Genomic DNA, 18,541 nt, shown 5'->3' with positions numbered 1-18,541 from the left:
GTTAATAACTGCACGAACGGCCATTCGTTGAAAAAACTTGAACTTTGGTTAGATTGAGAGTGCTTTATTGTAAGGGGTGCGTAACTGGTGGCAGTGAAGTCAGACGCAGGAGAGCAGAACTGGGTAATAACCGGAGCAGTTTAATATATATATATATAACCACCGGCATCCAGAATAATAAAGAATGGGTACAAAACCCGTCACGCACCAGACAACAATGTGCACAAGCACTTACAACAAACAATATCACACAAAGACATGGGGGGAACAGAGGGTTAAATACGCAACATGTAATGAGGGAATGGAAACCAGGTGTGTGGGAAAACAAGACAAAACAAATGGAAAATGAAAAATGGATCGGCGATGGCTAGAAGACCGGTGACTTCGAACACCGCCCGAATAAGGAGAGGAACCGACTTCGGTAGAAGTCGTGACAGAAATAGTGTTAATGAGGTGTAAATGTGCCCTAATGACTGACACCATCGATGATTTAGCTTCGCCGACTTTGGCTCCCTTTCTATTGACAATAGTAAATAAATAGAAAGGGCGCCAAAGCTAAATTATCGATGGTGTCAGTCATTGTCTACAATCTTATCTAGGCAAGCAAAGATTAACAAAGATTTTCAATGTGGGAGACAATTTAGCGTTTACGTTAGTTTCATTAGCTTACACTATCTTTTGGTTTAAAGTAATTGACGTCAACGTTAATGATATGCTGGTAGTCTACTTTTGTTAGCTAACATTAGCTAGCTTAGTAAATCATTCCTGCATTAACTGGAAAGGGAAGACCGTATGCTAATGTCTCATAACCTATATCAACCTGACACTTTGCGTCTATAAACTGTGATTTAGTTGCTAATTACTTAACTATTTACCATGTGGTTAAATGTGTTTTTCAGCTGCTAATATAAACACAGACATGCTGCCCAGCCTCTCTAAGGAGGATTTACGTGATCTCTTTCCCGGACCAGAGCACTTCTTCAGAAGGAGAACCATTTGTAGATTTACTCATGGTGAAAATGAGGTAATGTTAGATTTTGACATTTGGGAGACATTTAATCTAACCATGCACACAGTGTTTCCTGTTATCAACGTAGCATTTTCTGGCCATCGTTACAATACATGTATCTAAAGATATAGTTGTTTTGGTGTTTGCTGTTAGGTTGTTGTTAGTGTGGTGTTCTTTTTTTCTTTGTAATTACAATTGAATAAATGTATGTCTTATACAGGGTGAAGAATCAGACCTGTGTAGACCAGGCACCTCCTCTGGGACCTGTGATTTCAGCCCCACTCCCACCCCCTTCCACTCTCCACCCCCCCCCCCCTTCCTCCACCCTCATGTCCCCTCCATCCCCCCACCCCTCTCCAAACCAGACCAACATGGTGCCACCACAACCGTACAGCTTGTCAGCCCACAGTATGTCTTATACACAGACACAGAGTTGGAGCAATCTAGAAGCACCTTTTTTGAAAAACAGCGTGCTGGACAAGAAGGAGACTATATCCTTTCCAAAGATCTTCGCTGTCGATTTAATCAGGAATACAGTAACAAGCATGATTTCCATTAAGAGAGCAGCAGGGGATGACTTCCAGGATCCATGCAGCCGTGAACTCACTGTAATAGCGAAGCGGCTCATAGAGTACTACCCAATGCTGCGGGACAGATCTGCAACCAGTGGAGCTGAGTGGGTAAGTCACTACTCAGGTATTCAACACATGTTTCCAAACACAGCACTGTTGGATACCTGGCAACCAAAGTGCAAACATCTGACACTCAAAATAGGAGGGATGTGCTTCATCCAGATCAATCAGGGCAACGTGTCCGCTTGTATCGTTTCATTTCTGGATTCGATTTTGTTTAATGTAATTTATAGCACAAACAATTTGTTGTTAGGAATCTGTGAAGAAGCAGCTTTTGAAAAGGATTCAGAATGTGACAACCTCAAAAAGATGCAGGGAGCGACCCCTTCAAGAAAGAGGCCACGAAGCCTTAGATTTCAGAGCAGCCAGGAGATGTCCACTGATGAGACTGACGAATCCACCTCCTCAACCCTGATCCCCACAATCTAGATGCAGCACCCCAGAGGTTGAGCAGTTGGGTGGTAAGTACACAAATTGAAATAGTGGATAATGTTTCCGTATAAATGCAACTTCTACTACTACTCTAAACGAGGGACTAGAAACAAAGTGACTATTTAGTCATCAGTGTTTCCTGTGGAATGAGAGGTTTGGGGGGGTTAGTACCAGCGGAATCACTGGTTCATTTCAGTCAACATTTTTAAATGTTAATTGGTCGGGTTTGTTATGTTTTCTGGCATCAGAAACTACTGAGAGCCTACAGAACCAGACGAGACATTCTAAAACTCTACAGGAGATGTACAAAACCAAGGCCAGACCCAACCAGAAGGATGTTTCCCAGCTCCTGGACCTTGAATTCCAAGCAAGACGGGCCTTCATCGACTCTGATGCTACTAAGGAGCAGGAGAGGCCTACCAAGATACTTCAAGCGTATCCCTGCTTCAGAGAACTGGATCATGTAAGCAAATGTATTCATTTTAAGTAGGCCTATGCTTCCTTAGCCTGGTTAACACCAGACCGAATCTCAAATGAGATACGGTGTGGGAACTGAGCAGCGTGAGAAGCCATAGCAGGGACAGGGGTAAACTACTTCGGGCAAATGTAAAACAGTGAGCTCGCTAGATTTCGGTCTGGTAGTAACCAGGCTAATGCTTCCTACGCCTCCAGCTAGATAGACTAGAGTCTTACAATGTCTGTCTGTCTGTGTGTCAGGTTATGGATGAACTCCGGCGGATCCTCGATCGAGGGAACTCCCGCTTCATACCTGAACTGAAGACCCGCTGGGGGACCTTTTACAACAAGGCACAGTTTTATGGAGTGTTCAAAAAGGTCATAAAGCCACCGCTGCTGGACTAGCTCTGTTGACAATGGAGAATCCCATGAATGTATTAATGTTTGTTTAAATAACTGGCTGCAGTAAATCAAATCAGACTATTTTCGTTTTTAACAGTGAAGCACTCAATCGCCATGATGAAGGCTTTGCCAGATATGTTCCCATCACCTGTGGCTCCACCGAAGAAGTTAGGAGATGCAAGTGAGGCTATGCTTCGCATCCTTGAGGTAAGAAATGTGTGCATGTACTAGAATTTTCATTACTTAACCATAACATACAAAGAGTGTGATTTGTCTTTGTGGTCATATTTGTTTTTCTCTTTGTGTTTGTGTCAGTCTGCGGAAGACCCCAACACCTTTCTTCAGGCAAGACCACTCTTCAGCCCTGTCGTGATTGTCTGCGAAACCAAATGCGTACTGGCCATTGGAACCATGCCTGTGGTGACCTTCCAAAAAGAGGACATCTATGCCAGCGTGACGTATCTCATGGTGCGTTATTATGCTTTTCACCTCACATATCCCAAGTGCATTGCGACACTCCTCTCTGTGCTGCAGACAGAAGTCCTCTCGGACGCCATACATGACTTCTTCATATAAAAAGGCTATGGCCGAGTGGAAAAAGTTCATTACTGACTAGGGTTGCACAATACAATTTTTTCATTTCCGGTCCCGATAACAGAACTGTGTGTATTGGCCCATCCGAGAACCAATCCAATAACCTTTAATAAATAGGCAGGGCGTTTGTTGTTTATTATAAGAAGGTTTAAAGCACTGTTACGTTTATCTTGCCATAGGTCTTCAATTTTCACCTTGACCACCAACGGCCTTTGTTGTTGTTTTTGCATCCTTTGTTCTGCCCATATCAGCCTCTGGATATACCGAGTCCTCAATACAGAAGTGAAAAGAAATGAGATTCTTTCTTTAAGCAAGCGATCTCATTTCTAGTAGTAATACAAGTACATTTATATGCTACTTTTCTGTAAATTCCTGGGAATATTGCCTTATTTCAAGACGATTGCAATAGCATTGATGCTAAATTTAAGCACATTTTCCTGCATATTGAGAAAATAATTCTTTAATCTTTTCTTTGTATCCAGACAAATGTACTTGTTTTTAGTGTAGCTGTACTGGTTTTAAGATATATTTACTAAACATATAGCCTTATTTCAAGATGATGGCACTAGCATTTGCTAAATTTAAGCACATTTTCCTACATATTGAGAAAATTATTCTTAAATCTTTTCTTTGTATCCAGACAAATTACTTGTTTTTAGTCTGACCGCACTCGGTTTAAGATATCGTTCTTTGAGACTAGATTTTTTACTTGTTTAAAAAATCTTGACAAGTAAAATTTTCCCTCATTTTATTGCTTTTTTTTCTTGTTTTTGAGAGCTGACTTTTTGCAGTGTAATACTAAGTGTATGTTGTGTAGTAAGCTGTTAGTAGCCCATGTGCCTCACCCTAATAATTTGGTCCCTTTCCCACTCAGCACATGTAACCTATAGCCTGTTTTAGACAAATGTCATTATCGAATATTTCAAGAGCTTTCTTTGTCTGCTTCTATGCCCCCTTTATTGATCCTACGGTTAGCTCGCTCATTAATGTCTTAATCGAGAATACGGATTGCCTCTTATCCGCTCATCGTTCCCTTATGCCATAGATTGTACATCTCAATATTTTTTTATAGTTTTTTTATTTAACCTTTATTAGTTAACGTTTATTTAATTGTGTACATCTAAATTGTTATAGGCCTATTGCTTATATAAACTCAGCAAAAAAAGAAACGTCCCTTTTTCAGGACCCTGTCTTACAAAGATAATTTGTAAAATTCCAAATAACTTCACAGATCTTCATTGTAAAGAGTTTAAACACTGTTTCCCATGAACCATAAACAATTAATGAACATGCACCGGTGGAACGGTCGTTAAGACACTAACAGCTTACAGACGGTAGGCAATTAAGGTCACAGTTATGAAAACTTAGGACACTAAAGAGGCCTTTCTGCTGACTCTGAAAAAAACCAAAAGAAAGATGCCCAGGGTCCCTGCTCATCTGCGTGAATGTACCTTAGGCATGTTGCAAGAAGGCATGAGGACTGCAGCTGTGGCATGGGCAATAAATTGCAATGCCCGTACTGTGAGACGCCTAAGACAGCGCTACAGGGAGACAGGACGGACAGCTGATCATCCTCGCAGTGGCAGGCTTCCTGTAACAACACCTGCACAGGATTGGTACATCCGAACATCACACCTGCGGGACAGGTAAGGGATGGCATCGACAACTACCCGAGTTACACCAGAAATGCACTATCCCTCCATCAGTGCTCAGACTGTCTGCAATAGGCTGAGAGAGGCTGGACTGAGGGCTTGTAGGCCTGTTGTAAGGCAGGTCCTCACCAGACATCACCAGCAACAACGTCGCCTATGGGCACAAACCCGCCGTCGTTGGACCAGGCAGGACTGGCAAAAGGTGCTCTTCACTGACGAGTTGCGGTTTTGTCTCACCAGGGGTGATGGTCGGATTCGCGTTTATCGTTGAAGGAAACAGCGTTACACTGAGGCCTGGACTCTGGAGCTGGATCGATTTGGAGGAGGGTCCGTCATGGTCTGGGGCGGTGTGTCACAGCATCATCGGACTGAGCTTGTTGTCATTGCAGGCAATCTCAACGCTGTGCGTTACAGGGAAGACATCTTCCTCCCTCATGTGGTACCCTTCCTGCAGACTCATCCTGACATGACCCTCCAGCATGACAATGCCACCAGCCATACTGCTCGTTCTGTGCGTGATTTCCTGCAAGACAGGAATATCAGTGTTCTGCCATGGCCAGCGAAGAGCCCGGATCTCAATCCCATTGAGCATGTCTGGGAGCTGTTGGATCGGAGGGTGAGGGCTAGGGCCATTCCCCCCCAGAAATGTCCGGGAACTTGCAGGTGCCTTGGTGGAAGAGTGGGGTAACATCTCACAGCAAGAACTATTAAATCTGGTGCAGTCCATGAGGAGGAGATGCACTGCAGTACTTAATGCAGCTGGTGGCCACATCAGATACTGACTGTTACTGATTTTGACCCCCCCCCCCTTTGTTCAGGGACACATTATTCCATTTTTGTTAGTCACATGTCTGTGGATCTTGTTCAGTTTATGTCTCAGTTGTTGAATCTTGTTATGGTCATACAAATATTTACACATGTTAAGTTTGCTGAAAATAAACGCAGTTGACAGTGAGAGGACGTTTCTTTTTTTGCTGAGTTTAGGTATATCTAATTAGTATCTTATTCATCATTTTAGGCAATGTTGGAATGATTTCATTGCTTTGCTTGCTTTGTGTAAGCAAAGCAATTAATTAGCTCATGTGCTTTTCTTGTCGAGGAGGAGATACTATAAAATGTTGTTGGGTCTGTAACCATGTTTGCCAGTGACATTCTCTTCCCGTACAAATATTTATTTTCAACAAAAAGTTCAGTAATAGACCAATGTAATTCCAATTGATATTGCGAGGGTTGTTTTGTTTGCGCATTGTGCTGTCTATGTGTCGGTATATTGTCTATAAAAGTAGATTTTTTTTTTCTTTTTAGAACACATAGGCCTAATTAAATACTTCAAATGGTAGGCTAACCGAGTCTCTATCTCTCTCTTTGGTGACTTAAAGAAGAGTAAAGTTAAGGCCTCAACATCTTGCTGAATTTATCTGAACTAACTTCTATCTGAATTTCTGTCGGTGTCCATTTTGAAAGTGCTGAACAAATAGGCCTATCTCGTCGCAGCTCGTTTGCTTGCACTTGTTTTATACTTAGACCTAACTGTTAATGATATAAGAATAAACATTATGAATTTACTGAACATAAATGGAATAATGTTTGTGTATGGTTCTAAAGTCAAAACTACATTTGGATGTTCGTTATTATTGAAGGAGAATGTGGTTCTTATTGACCTACACAAATCCATAAGGAGTCAGTAGAAACCACATTTGTTTAAGAAAGTCTGCCATATCAGTTAGGGTTTTTAAAAAGGCACTAAATGAAGCTGAATTAACTGTTTCGCTGCCAGACAAGGCTCCGCTGAGAGCCAGGTGTAGCAGTGGTAAGGATTCACTCCATGGTGCTGAAAGGAAAGCTCCGCTGTTGAGACAGCTTTATGTAGGCCCTAACAGTTTGTTGGCACCATTTGTTACCGTTGCAATTAATGGTATTGTTTAGTATTGTGTTATGTAGTAGCTTTGCTGGAATGCATTCAAAAAAGTAATGTTATTGGCCCTACCAAGATTTACATGCTAAAATCGCCACTGACCATGGCACAGTTACAGAATGTTCTCACTGAGGTGCATCTTATTAGCTCAATGTTTTTCCCATACAAACCACAGCAACTGTTTTGTTCGACGAATGCATCTGTTGTGCATGACTAATCAAATGACCCGTGAAGTCAGTTAGACATGTCAGTCCCTTTCAGATGATCCCTCAACACAGTTTTAGGATATCTTATGTTTTGTTCAATAAATAATAATCTTCATCAGCTAACGTCACTTTTTGGTCAGTGGTTTAAAATAATTAAGTAAAAATACTTTAAAGTACTAATTAAGTAGTTTTTGGGGGTATCTGTACTTTACTATTTATATTTTTGACTACTTTTACTTTTACTTTACTACATTCCTTAAGAAAATATTATACTTTTTACTCCATACATTTTTCTTGACAGCCAAAAGTACTTACATTTTGAATGCTTAGCAGGACAGAAAAATGGGCCAATTCACACACTTATCAACAGAACATCCCTGTTCATCCCTACTGCCTCTCATCTGGCGAACTCGCTAAACACACATGCTTCGTTTGTAAATTATGTCTGAATGTTGGAGTGTGCCTCTGGCTATCAGTAAATAAATAGAAAAACAAGAAAATGGTGCGTCTGGTTTGCTTATAAGCAATTTGAATTTACTTTTACCTTGACTTTTGATACTTAAGTATATTTTAGTAATTACATTCAGTATTGATACTTAAGTAGATTTTAAATCAAATACTTTTAGACTTTTCCTCAAGTAGAATTTTACTAGGTGACTTACTGTTACTTGAGTCATTTTCTATTAAGGTATCTTTACTTTTACTCAAGTATGACAATTGTATATTTTTTCCACAGCTGCTTTTTGTGAATTTTGAAGCATTTATGTAATCAAAACAATTACATACAGCACATAAAGGCGTCATAATTCATAAAGGTCATGTTAACTGACATATTATCTTAACCCCATAGGAATGGCTGAACGAACCAGAGGGTTTATGGAAATATCAATCAATGGAAATACATTTGACCATATTGCTTATCGTCCATAGGTTAATTAGCAAACATTTGTGGAATTAAATTGGCCTGTGTATATTTTTGCTAGTCATCATGTATCTTATTTATCCAACACAAATATCACACATACACAGCATACAGAGCCTATTTTGACTGGGATTTCCCCTGCAGCTCCTCAGCTGTTTGCATGCTGCAGTAAAATACGATTTTGTAAGCCCATTCATTGCGCAACAATTTTAAATGGAATTTCTTGTTAGAAACAGTTTTGGTGCAGGATTAAAAAGAGCTACTATTTTTATTTCTCAACTGGTAATTGAAGCGTAATTGACCGATAAGCAATATGGTCAAATGTATTTCCATTGATTGACATTTCCATAAATGAATAACAAGCATTATTTTTCCTCACTGTAATTTTGGATGGCAACTGTTTTATTGGCTTTTATTTTTTTTTCGGCCAAAAAACGGCAAACTGAAACCCTGAGACAAGACTCTAACCTCAATCCTAACCCTAATCCCAGCTTCATGTCCACATCTCGGTTAAAATCTTACTCAGTAAGAATACACATCATCGTTTCTTCTCCTTTCCCTCTTCTCGCTTCGCTTCTTAGATATTGGACATTGATCTTTTTCTGGCAAATATCCTCGCATGCAGGGAACAGGCTATCAGAGTCACCCACCACTTTACAATGTGAGCTGGAGGCACTGTACATTTTGAAAACATCATTCAGTGTTTGAAACCGGAATGTTTTATTTCATATTATGATGCATGTCTTAACTTGCTTATATGTAGCCTATAGGCAGGATCCTGGAAACGTGGAGGAAAGAATTGTATAATATTTCATAGACGGAGTTTCAAGTTTGGGGAAGCTTACAATGTATCCTAGCATGTCTACAGTTCTGCTTTGTCAGTTATTATTTTCACATCCACTTTGACAGTTTCATTTCAGTAAAAACGTTTTTGTTTCTCAGTCATTGTCACATGGTTAATCATGAAAAAAATCTGAATTAAAATGATACCGTAAAAGTAAACTAATGCGAGATCACCAGCCCCTGCCATATGGACACATTGATACACAGTGATCAATTGGCGGCTAAAGGAATAAGTGCATGGAACTCATAACCTATATAGGTCAATGCAGAAGTAGTCCTTTAACTTCCATTGCTCTTTCACACCGAGGATTGCTGAATATTGAGGGGGAGATTGTTGGAAAGATTCTTCGAATAGCTTACTGTGAGGATCTATAGTTTTAATATAATGTCATTCTCAATGGATGTATAAAAACAACAACACTTGCCTACATTTCAGCAGGCCAGGTACTTCAATGTGTGATCCGGCGCGCGCGCTCACTCAACATTATCAGGACAGAGAAACCAGACACATGCTCATTGCTCACGTGGAGTACTCCAAAAAAATTACAAATCTCGTGTTTAGGAAATAACCCAAGTGTAGCCGTTTGTGAATTCTGCAAAGGTTTCCACTCCGAGAATGAGAAAGGTAAGTGATTGTAATTAATATATGCATTAACATAAATTAATGTAATCAAATGACAGGGATTAATGGTACATTTACTACTGGTGTAACGCTTGTCGTGGTTGGAAGAAGATGAGGACCAAAGCGCATGTCACGTTCGTCGTTTGGTGGAAGAGAGGAGGACCAAGGCGCAGCGTGATACGAATACATTCTTCTATTTATTTAACATGAAACGAAGATCACTTAAACAAACTAATCAAAACAACAAAACGAACGTGAAGCTATATATATAAAGTGCAGACACAGGCAACTTACACATAGACAATAACCCACGAAATACCCAACGGAATATGGCTGCCTAAATATGGTTACCAATCAGAGACAACGATAAACAGCTGCCTCTAATTGAGAACCAATCTAGGCAACCATAGACATACAAACACCTAGACTAGTAAACACCCCATAAACATACAAAACCCCTAGACAAGCCAAAACACATACATCCCCCATGTCACACCCTGACCTAACCAAAATAATAAAGAAAACAAAGATAACTAAGGTCGGGCGTGACAGTACCCCCCCCCCAAAGGTGCGGACTCCGGCCGCAAAACCTGACACAGAACGGGAGGGTCCGGGTGGGCCTTCTTACGGCGGCGGCTCGGGTGCGGGACGTGGACCCCACTCCACCATAGTCATTACCCGCTTTGGTGGCGCCTCTGGAGCGGGGACCCTTGCAGCGAGTCCCGGACTGAAGACCATCGTAGAGGGCGCCACTGGACGGAGCGGCAGCTCCGGACTGAGTGGTAGCTCCGGACTGAGGGGTAGCTCAGGACTGATGGGCAGCTCCAGACTGACGGGCAGCTCCGGACTGAGGGGCAGCTCAGGACTGAGGGGCAGCTCAGGACTGAGGGGCAGCTCAGGACTGAGGGGCAGCTCAGGACTGAGGGGCAGCTCAGGACTGAGGGGCAGCTCAGGACTGAGGGGCAGCTCCGGACTGAGGGGCAGCTCCGGACTGAGGGGCAGATCTGGACTGAGGGGTAGATCTGGACTGAGGGGTAGATCCGGACTGAGGGGCAGCTCAGGACTGAGGGGCAGCTCAGGACTGAGGGGCAGCTCAGGACTGAGGGGCAGCTCCGGACTGACGGGCAGCTCCGGACTGAAAGGCAGCTCCGGACTGAAAGGCAGCTCCGGACTGAAGGGCAGCTCCGGACTGAGGGGCAGCTCCGGACTGAGGGGCAGCTCCGGACTGAGGGGCAGCTCCGGACTGAGGGGTAGCTCCGGACTGAGGGGTAACTCAGGACTGAGGGGTAGCTCAGGACTGAGGGGTAACTCAGGACTGAGGGGTAGCTCAGGACTGAGGGGTAGCTCCGGACTGAAGGGCAGCTCCGGACTGAGGGACATCTCAGGACTGAAGGGCAGCTCCGGACTGAGGGACATCTCAGGACTGAGGGACATCTCAGGACTGAGGGACATCTCAGGACTGAGGGGTAGCTCAGGACTGAGGGGTAGCTCAGGACTGAGGGGTAGCTCCGGACTGAAGGGCAGCTCCGGACTGAGGGACATCTCAGGACTGAGGGGTAACTCAGGACTGAGGGGTAGCTCAGGACTGAGGGGCAGCTCCGGACTGACGGGCAGCTCCGGACTGGCGGGCGGCTCTGGCGGCTCCTGACTGACGGGCGGCTCTGGCGGCTCCTGACTGGCGGGCGGCTCTGGCGGCTCCTGACTGGCGGGCGGCTCTGGCGGCTCCTGACTGGCGGGCGGCTCTGGCGGCTCCTTACTGGCGGGCGGCTCTGGCGGCTCCTGACTGGCGGGCGGCTCTGGCGGCTCCTGACTGACGGGCGGCTCTGGCGGCTCCTGACTGACGGACGGCTCTAGCGGCTCCTGACTGACGGACGGCTCTAGCGGCTCCTGACTGACGGACGGCTCTAGCGGCTCCTGACTGACGGACGGCTCTAGCGGCTCAGGACAGACGGGCGGCTCTGACGGCTCAGGACAGACGGGCGGCTCAGGCGGCGCTGGACAGACGGCCGGCTCAGGCGGCGCTGGACAGACGGGCAGCTCAGGCGGCGCTGGACAGACGGGCAGCTCAGGCGGCGCTGGACAGACGGGCAGCTCAGGCTGCGCTGGACAGACGAACAGCTCAGGCTGCGCTGGACAGACGGGCAGCTCAGGCGGCGCTGGACAGACGGGCAGCTCAGGCGGCGCTGGACTGACGGGTAGCTCAGGCGGCGCTGGACAGACGGGCAGCTCAGGCTTGCCGAGGCGCACTGTAGGCCTGGTGCGTGGTGCCGGAACTGGTGGTACCGGGCTGGAGACACGCACCTCAAGGCGAGTGCGGGGAGAAGGAACAGGGCATACTGGACTGCCGAGGCGCACTATAAGCCTGGGGGCCTGGTTCGTGGCGCCGGCACCGGAGGACTGGTGCGAGGGGCTGCCACAGGAGAGCTAGTACGTGGGGCTGCCACAGGAGGTGCAGGACTAGGGAGGCGCACAGGAGGCCTGGTGCGTGGGACTGGCAATGTCATTACCAGACGGTTAGCACGCACCTCAGGACGAGTATGGAGAGCTGACTCAGGTAACATCAAATCCCGGACACGCTCCGTCGGGCGGATGTCGTGTCTCATGCACCAACACAGCAACTCCCTCATTTCACTCTCCTCCAATTTGCCCATTAATTCCTTCACAGTCTCTGTTTCACTCCCCTTGCTCACCTCCAATTCCACCCCGACTGGCTCTGGTTCCATCTTCGGCTCCTCACGGTAAGCACGGGAAGTTGGCGCAGGTCTCCTACGTGAACTCGCCACACTCCCCGTGTCCATCCCCCCAAGAAATTTTTGGGGCTGCCTCTCAGGCTTCCAGCCGCGCTGCCGTGCTAGCTCCTCATAATGCCGCCTCTCGGCTTTCGCTGCTTCCAGCTCTGCCTTGGGGCGGCGATATTCACCCGGCTGTTCCCATGGTCCCTTGCCGTCTAATATATCCTCCCAAGTCCATTTCTCCACAAAGCGCTGTTCCTTCCTTTCATGCTGCTTGGTCCGGTTGTGGTGGGTTATTCTGTCACGATCGTCTTCGGGAGAAAGAGAGGAGGACCAAGGCGCAGCGTGATACAAATACATTCTTCTATTTATTTAACATGAAACGAAGAACACTTAAACAAACTAATCAAAACAACAAAACGAACGTGAAGCTATATATATAAAGTGCAGACACAGGCAACTACACATAGACAATAACCCACGAAATACCCAACGGAATATGGCTGCCTCAATATGGTTCCCAATCAGAGACAACGATAAACAGCTGTCTCTAATTGAGAACCAATCTAGGCAACCATAGACATACAAACACCTAGACTAGTAAACACCCCATAAACATACAAAACCCCTAGACAAACCAAAACACATACATCCCCATGTCACACCCTGACCTAACCAAAATAATAAAGAAAACAAAGATAACTAAGGTCAGGGCGTGACAGCGCAGCGTGCTAAGTGTCCATATTCAATTTAATAACTGGACACTAAGAATACAAAAATAACAATGTGAATGATACAAAACGAAAACAAAACAGTCCCGTATGGTGAAAACACAGACACAGGAAAACAACCACCCACAAAACACAAAGGAAAACAGGCTACCTAAATATGGCTCCCAATCAGAGACAACGACTGACACCTGCCTCTGATTGGGAACCATACTAGGCCAAACACATAGAAATATAACCATAGAACAAAACATAGAAAAACAACATAGAATGCCCACCCCAACTCATGCTCTGACCAAACTAAAATAAAGACATAAAAAAGGAACTAAGGTCAGAACGTGACAACTGGTGACATATGTATTGGGGAATCGATAAAAACAAATCTAAGACAATTCACACAATGATACTATAAATGCGCAATAAGAGAGACGCGCCATATCTTTGCCCCTCCCGTTCTTGTCTCAACATTTTCAATTATACTCAAGATACATTATTTTCACACACATTGGCTTTTCATTGACAGCCACAACTCAATAATCAGCTAGGCCTATTGCCATGGTCGCTGCCCAAATTTCGGGCTTCCCAAATAGACATAGGCCTATTAGCTTGTGATTTATTTATTTTTTAAAATCGCTTCCTCTGTGGCTAAGTCATGCTTATTATTTATTTATGTATGGACAGGAGTAATTATGTCATTTTGTCAAACTTATTTGCATTTACTTCCCTGTCGCCACCCACCACTATGCCATTTCTCTCCTGTTCAATTGGTTTTCATATCAACTTTCTTTTGTTGTCCAGAAGTCAAGGGCACAATCCTAGTCATATAGCAACCCATCCTAGTTGTTGCATATTTGGATTCCCCCTCTTTCTAAGTTTCTAACAGACATTTTCATATCTGTCACATATGGAACAGCTATCAACTATCAGGAGCCAGAGAGGATGGCTGCAGTGTTATTGGCTCTTAACCAACCGTGGTATTTTGTTAGTTTTTTTCACATTGTTTGTAACTTATTTTGTACATAATGTTGCTGCTACCGTCTCTTATGACCGAAAATAGCTTTTGGATATCAGAACAGCGATTACTCACCGCGAATTGGACAAAGAATTTTTCTTTAATGAGTCGGACGGGAAGGATATACTCCAGACACCCGAACAGGCCCTCATCCCCGTCATTCGCTGGAGAAAGAAACTGAGATTTTGCGGAAAGAGATTGGGGTGCCTTGTGAGGATCAGGCGACGAGTGGCTAATCTGCCTTTGCCATCAGTACTGTTAGCGAACGTTCAATCGCTGGAAAATAAGTGGGACGAACTGAAAGTACGTATATCCTACCAACTGGACATTAAAAACTGTAATATCTTATGTTTCACCGAGTCATGGCTGAACGATGACACTATCTGGTTACATAAGCACTCACTCGATAGCGTGAGAAGGGAAGGACAGCATGTACATATGGGCATAACCACATGACACATAAAATAGGTCGTCAATCACTTTTCGACCCGTGCCGTGTACTTTACTCTCTCTGGTGAATATGAAAGTGAAATCTCTTTTTCTGTCTGGGACTTGCACTATCTCTCCTCGTGGCGTAACAATATGCTGTATACCAGTCTGACAAGCTCTGCCAGTTTAACACTGCCTGCCTGTCTGTCTGTCCACAAGATGTCTGCTTCACCTGCTACCTACCACCCCATAAGACACTGAAGGACCAGGAGCTAGGGGCCTACAGCCTGCTGCTCCTCCATGGTAGGTACCTTTCACCATGCGCAGCCCCTCGGTTGGGAATTAGATTTTGGTTCCTAGCCATGGGTTTGCATCTGCTCCCTGTCTCTGTCTCAATCAATCTCTCAACATTTCCATTTTTTGTATTTCATGAATTGAATACATTTTCAGGATCCAGGACAATTCATTAATGGCTTCTACTGCCACTGTAAGTTTGCATATTTGCTTCAATTGAAAGTAACAGTAGAAAATGATGGATTTAAAAAAATATTTTCACCAACATGCTTCTCTTTTGAAGATAAGTTTTACCATTTCTTCTCAATTTGCTTTGGACTGGGTTGTGGAATGGCAGTCTACCGACCATATTACCGTGAGTAAATGTTATTTACTATTCAAGTAAAAAAGAACAATTACTCAGGTTTTCATCGCTCAATATTGGCTGTTTTTGTCTACAATCAGTGTCATTATCTTTCCAGACATTTTGACCCCGGCACTTCTGTCTGTGATTTCCACTCTTATATTTGAATTTGTGGGCATGCTCTCTGGTAAGGTAAAATGTAATGTACATTCTTGTGTTGGTTTATGTTGTTATTTGAAGTGTTTAGTGTTTGTATGTAATAACTTAACTATGAGGAATAATCCAATACTTTCAATTTTAGACCTGCCAGTTTCCTCTAAAAGATGCAATGTAATTTGTATATGGTCGTATATATGAAAAGTTGTATATAGTCGCATGTGTTTAGTCATATGTGTGTAATAGCTTACCAATGAGAAAGAACAATATATTCCGTCTCAGATCTGCCAGCTCACACTAAAAGATGCAAAGGCCCTCCCTATCATAGAAGAGGTATGTCATATAAAGTACTAACTCCCACACCCACCCCAAGTCCATCCGAAATACAGAACTAGAGGAAGCCCAAACCTCTCATTTCATTCCCATAGTGCACTTCAACAAAACTGTTGATGAAAGCAGCGATAAAGTAACTCGTTCCCATTTCTATGTTGCATCCTAAATGGCACCCTATTCCCTACTTTTGGCAAGAGCCCTAGTGCACTATTTGTGACCAGGACCCATCGAGCTAGGGTGCCATTTGGGACACAGCCTGGTATCTTTAATAACCTCACAGTATTTGTCTCTTCTCAGATGCCTTCTGGGGATTGTGTGCTGCTCTGCTTGTGGCTGTCTTAAACCTCGACTCATATCATGGTACAATTGATTATTCATTGAAGTAATGGGTGTTGAAAACAGTGTAATATGGTTGGAATACCGGAACAATTTGATACAAATGAAATAATGTTAAAATCGCTTGAATCTTATTGAATGTTCATTATTCTTTCCCTGAGTCTACACACTGTCTTATGGATGTGGAATCATGGTGTTTGCAGTTCGAGGAGCCAAGCGGAAATACAGCTTTCTATGGTAGGTAAATGACAACAGACCTACTGTATATAACACAGCTGTGTAGTACACAATGAAAGCTCTCCTAACTCATGTGAATTGACAGAGACGCTTGTGATACAGGATGTTATCCTGTACAAGAAAGTGTTACATTGTGTGTTGTATATGCTGTGAAAATGTGATGAAACTGTGGTAAAATTGACATTATAAACTGGGTGGTTCGAGCCCTGAATGCTGATTGGCTGAAAGCCGTGGTATATCAGACCGTATACCATGGGTATGACCCATTTATTTTTTTTACTGTTCAGATTACGTTGGTAACCAGTTGATAATAGCAATAAGGCACCTCGGGGGTTTGTGGTATATGACCAATATACCACGGCTAATGGCTGGATCCACGTTGCGTCGTCCCTAAGAACAGCCCTTAGCTGTAGTATATTGGCAATATACCACATCTCCTCAGGCTTTATTGCTTAAATAGAGAACGCTAAATGGAACATATAGCCAAAATAACTTTTAAAGCTACATTTATATTTTACATTTACACTTTAATCATTTATCCAGAGCGACTTACAGTCAACTAAGTTTAGTAGGGAAAACAACCACATATCGCAGTTATCCTGTCTAAATCCTCTCTAAGTCATCTAATTAACACTGTAAACGTGATGCACTGTTTGTTTTGTCCAGGGACATAAGAGAAAGGTGGTGACCCAGGTGGCAAAGCCATGCCGTTGTCAACTGTAGAAGACTCAGTAAATGGGCAATGGCTTTTACTGTGCTACCTGCAAGGTCATATTGCAGAGCTGCCATTAGACAAACAGATGTCTGATATATTCCGACTAGTACTGTCTGCTGATAGGATCTCAGCGTAAACATGGTGACCAATGGACCAACTCTGCTCGGTCATCTGTCGGAATCTTTCACGATCAAATCTGGATACTCACTGTGGGTGTTAGTTCTGATCAGAATCAAAAATGAAGAGAAACCTGCTGCAATTCTAATCATATTCAAACTAACACTCTACGAATATATTAAAGTTTAACTTATTGTTTTATCTATTTAGAATTGATTTAGAATGAATTCTCTCTGTGGTCAATTATAATGATGTTATTCATTTTTGTCTTCCTTAATTTGGATCATTATTCGAATAAAATGTTTTGCATAAGCAAATACTTACGCCAACCTGCCTTTTTCAATAGACACGCTATGATACATTTGCACGCACACAGTCGAAGAAACACCCGGAAATACTAGTGAACTCTCAAACTCAAATGCAGAGGGCTTTAATAGACGAAAGTATGAGGTACATACAAAAGTTCAAGTGACAAATGTTTGTTTTAGCTTCACAGTTCAGATGTAACGGCATGCTCCCAACATCACCATGACCACAAGCACAGAGACAGTCTCTAAGCCAGGGCTGGGGTACATTCCATTTCCATGTCCATCCTGATATGACTGAATTGAAATGGAATTAACCCCAACCCTGCTCTAAGTCCTAGCTGGCCCCGTGTCCCTCTTCCTCACCTCCAGGTCCAACTGTTTGCTATGGTGGACACATCGCTCATAGAAACATTATTGGTATGTTCAGACAGCTCGTTTTAGCACACTGCTGGTTTGCTCATGCAGGTAAAGGGTGTTAATATAGAGTTAAATATGTGCCAAAAGCTTTTACGCACAACATTTTGGCAGTTATCTGACCCCATATGTTTAGCTAGTCTACACCTGAGTTGTAGAGATAAAAGGAAGTTTAAAACCAACATGTGTGCTAACACAAGCTGTCCAGTAACGTGTGTGGGTTGTGGTATAAGAGAGACATATGGATCGAACTGTATGGACTTTTCACTTTACTGATATTTGTAGCCCACATACATTTTCATTTGATCATCTTTTGTTCATTTTTTTTCCCCCTTCTTGGACTACGTTTTACAAACATGACCTTTTCTGAGACGGTTGTCATGGAGACGACACTTACATTTCACTACCACCTGCCCCACCCTGTCTTCAGAGTTACATCATCAGAACAATATAAAAGTATTCCAACAAACTGCTGCTGGTTGTTTTTTGGTTGAACATATCAAACAGGAAGAGTTTAAAAACACATGAGCATCAAATAATGGTGCCTACATTGAGTCACAGCATGTATAGTCTTTATTGCATTGTACGGTTTGCAGAATGTCTACACCTGCCAGCCGAGTTTCACGACCTCTCACTTTAATTTCTGAAGTTGACCCCTTGACCCTGGGATTACCCATAATTACCAGGAAGTGGGAGTAGGGT

General features: G+C 43.5%; 2 long non-coding RNA genes across 2 annotated transcripts; both read left to right on the top strand.

The window, feature by feature from the left end:
* Window positions 1-14,749: 14,749 nt before the first annotated feature.
* Window positions 14,750-15,422, top strand: LOC120026129. The gene is made up of 4 exons (XR_005473063.1): window positions 14,750-14,889; window positions 15,037-15,073; window positions 15,164-15,235; window positions 15,342-15,422. It is a non-coding gene; the product is annotated as an uncharacterized LOC120026129 (long non-coding RNA).
* A 586-nt stretch (window positions 15,423-16,008) lies between these two features.
* Window positions 16,009-17,347, top strand: LOC120026121. The gene is made up of 3 exons (XR_005473062.1): window positions 16,009-16,072; window positions 16,210-16,285; window positions 16,952-17,347. It is a non-coding gene; the product is annotated as an uncharacterized LOC120026121 (long non-coding RNA).
* The last annotated feature ends 1,194 nt before the right edge of the window (window positions 17,348-18,541 follow it).

The sequence above is a fragment of the Salvelinus namaycush genome, chromosome 2 (genome assembly GCF_016432855.1).
Source record: "Salvelinus namaycush isolate Seneca chromosome 2, SaNama_1.0, whole genome shotgun sequence".
NCBI lineage: Eukaryota > Metazoa > Chordata > Actinopteri > Salmoniformes > Salmonidae > Salvelinus > Salvelinus namaycush.
Note: the sequence above shows the minus strand (reverse complement) of the source record. Positions and strands in the feature narration are given on the sequence as shown.